Source organism: Enhydra lutris, unplaced genomic scaffold (assembly GCF_002288905.1).
Source record: "Enhydra lutris kenyoni isolate GAN:26980312 unplaced genomic scaffold, ASM228890v2 scaffoldscaffold3, whole genome shotgun sequence".
Lineage (NCBI taxonomy): Eukaryota > Metazoa > Chordata > Mammalia > Carnivora > Mustelidae > Enhydra > Enhydra lutris.
The window spans coordinates 34354951-34358439 of record NW_019154087.1 but is presented as its reverse complement, the minus strand read 5'-3'; positions in this window follow the sequence as shown (position 1 = coordinate 34358439).

The window sequence follows — 3489 nt, the reverse complement described above, 5'->3', positions numbered from 1 at the left end:
TGTGTGTGTGTGTGTGTGTGTGTGTGTGTGTGTGTGTGTGTGTGTGTGTTTTGGGTGCCGGGTTGGGGAAGGCACTGGTCTGTAACCTGAAGCTCCATGACTTAACTGGGTTGTGGATCAGGCTGAACATTTCTGTATCAAACTTTCCTGAGATACGGTCTGTATCCTACAATGCCCTATTATCCCCCTTTATTTTGGAGAAATTTTCTTGTATTATATTACCATTGAATAGATGTTCTATTCTCTTCCTGGGTCCTGCTTCAGAGACTGCAATCATCCTTAATTTGAAACTGGCTTCATTTCCCCAAGATATTAAATTTGTTTCATTTCAGCTGCCATGTTTCTTTTCATCTCACTTTGTTGTATAATCCCATCTTTGAGCTCTTATTTATTATTGTTCTGATATTCTTGTTAAGGTAGACAATACAAAGTGCTTGGGAACAGTTTTTGGGTTTTGGGTTGTGTGTGTGTGTATGTGTGTGTTTGAATCTTGTGTTTTGAATTTTTTTTCTAGGATGCCTGGCTGGCTCAGTAGGAAGAGCATGTGACTCTTGATCTCAGGGTCATGAGTTTGAGCCCCAAGTTGGGTCTACATTTTAAATAAACTTTTAGAAAAGAAAAGAAATACTATCTGATAAAAAAATATATATAATTTTTTTTTTTGGCTGAGTGTTTTTGTTTCTTTTGTTTCGTTTTTTTCTTTTGGGTGGTTTGTTCCTTTCCTTTTCCATCATTTTGTCGGTGTTTTGGTTTTTCCTTTTGTTTTTTTTTTTTTTAAGATTTTATTATTTATTTGACACAGAGAGAGAGAGACAGTAGAGAGAGGAAACACAAGCAGGGGGAGTGGGAGAGGGAGAAGCAGGCTTCCTGCCAAGCAGGGAACTCTATGCAGGGCTCGATCCCAGGACCCAGGGACCATGACCTGAGCTGAAGACACCTAACTGAGCCATCTGGGAGCCTGGTTTTTCCTGCCATTTTCATATTTGCTTGTGGCAGAGTTACCGTACTTTTCTTTTTGTATTGTTCATGCCTCAGTGAGCTCTCCACTGTATTTGCTCTGATAATGCGAGAGTGACTTCCTATTTCCACAAAATCTGAAGGTGGCTTTTTTTCAAATCCCACCTACAGCTTGTGGTTCTTATGTTCTTTCCTTTTCTTCTGTACCCTAAAGGGACAGCGGGAGAGGGGTGAAGTGTGCAGGTTGTGTTAGATGACCTGAGGTCCTGAGATTTTATTACATTTCCTGTATCAGAGTTCATTCCAACTCATCAAGACTCAACACCATTCACATCTGCGCTTTGACTTGCTTTCTGTCTCACCCATTCCTCCTTTTCTACTGCTCCTCAGTCAGTAGAGAAAGAGGAGAAGGGTTAGATAATAAAACCAACTGAATTTCTTTTCTTCCATATTTGGAAGTTTTTGTGGGAATTCTCATATTTTTGTGAACCTACCATCATGGTTTCTGGAAAGCTGAGGGCTGGATTTTGAGCCAAGCTATGTCTTTTATCATTGCTTCATTCCAAAATCAGCTGTTTCTTATTGCAATAGATTATGCCTCTTCCCTTATTCGGTGGTTTGATGAATTTTTCTTTTTGTTGACTTTTTACATTTGTTTTAAACTACAAAGGCAGATTGAGCAGAATAGATAAAGGCATGAACTCCTGAGCCCATAAGCCTGGCCTCAAGTGTCTGCCGCTCGCTCCATCTGAGAGTTAGTTTCCCAGTTTGTCACGCACCTTTCTAAAAGGGCTGTTAATCGGTTTAATCAGTTAATACATGTAAAACTTGTAGAAGAGTCTCTGGCATGTGGCAAATGAGTAATGAATGTCAGATAATCTTTTTATTTGTATTATGGCTAACTTTATTGAGTACTCAGAAGTGGAAAATTCTTTTTAATATGCCACCTTCAACCAGAAGTTTCTGATTCTATTCTTTAGGTCAACATTTCCTAATCTTTTTGAATCTCTGATACACATGCAACCTGACTGAATCATTTAATGAGGGTACTGAGATTGTACCCATTGGTCCAAATTTTTTTATTTACAAACTCAATCATATAAACGGGCCCATTTTTTCTTCATCTTGTCCTTTTCCCAAAAAACTTTGTCAAACGTTCAGAGTAAAGAAATCTATGACTTTCAGGAATTTATTAAGCACTTAACAAAATCCAAGGTGTAGCGGGCACCAATCAATGTTTAATGAATAAAGATATCTAAGAATTGCCTCACACTCAGGTGTTTTGTACTCCTCTAAGTGTCATTTGAGACTCCTTGCCATTTTTTATGCATCGTGCATTCTGAAAAGAACCAGTTTAACTAGTCATCTAGACATCATCTTTTATTGTTGTGTAAGTTAACATGATATATTTTAAAATATTTATTTTGGCTCTCTCTTTCAAAATACCTGACCTCTGCCAATGGTTCCTAAATAGTAGGCCCTACAAGTGTGCCACCAACCATTTATACACAGGCAATGATATGGATTCCTCCTAGCATCTGGACCAAGGCTGCAAAGCTCAAACAACTTGTACTCTGGTCTTCTCTGCTTAGCACTGCAACAACGATCATTTTCTGTGTGTATGCCATGATATTGAATAAGTTAGGAAGAATCAATCTATGCAGTCAAAGAGGTAAATTATGGTGAAGAGTAGGAACCCCTAATGGACCCACGTACCCATCAACCAGAATACAAATGAGGGTTTCAAAATGTCCACAAAGCCCCTAAAATAATGTGTGAAATTTCCGAGTGTGTATTTGAGGCAAGGCCCTATAACATCTACAAAAACCTCAAAAACAGTGTTTTTTAAAGTGCAATTTGAGATTTGGGATCACCCTAAAAGGGTGTTATTAACATATAGCTTCCCAGGACCCAGCTTACTGAATATTAAATCTTTTAAAATGACCAAAGTAAAATCCTCTCCTTGTGTACAAAATATTTGAAGTTTTTTTCCTGTACACCTGTCAATTATTTTTAAGGTGACCTTGGGACAGTGTTTTGGCAAAATTGGGAAGAATTTGTGGTTGGTATTTGATGGTAAGCTCTGAATGTATTGATAATGTAAAAAGTTGACCAGAAGTTAATAAGGTCTTATGCTTCATTGATAAGTTTAAATGTAGAATAAGAGATATAAATTTCCTTTCATTCTTCACAAATTATATCACACAGAGGGTGTGTTCCCTCTCAGAAACTGTGAATGGAAGTTACAGAAAAACTAATTTCAGTTCATATAAAGAATAACTTTCTCTCAAAGCTGCTTAATGATGGAACAGGTCATTTTGGAGAAGGTTAAGTTTGCATCTCACTAGAGGGGTTGAGCATAAGGGGCAGACTCACTTCTAGGAGTATTAGGATTCCATGGTTATAATAATTTAACTTGACTCTCCACCCTGATTTTTAAAAATGTCTTTATATGACAAAAGTAACACAGGTTTATTGCAGAAAACTTGAAAAATGGAGATCCACAGGGGAAAGAAAAGAATAAAACAAATT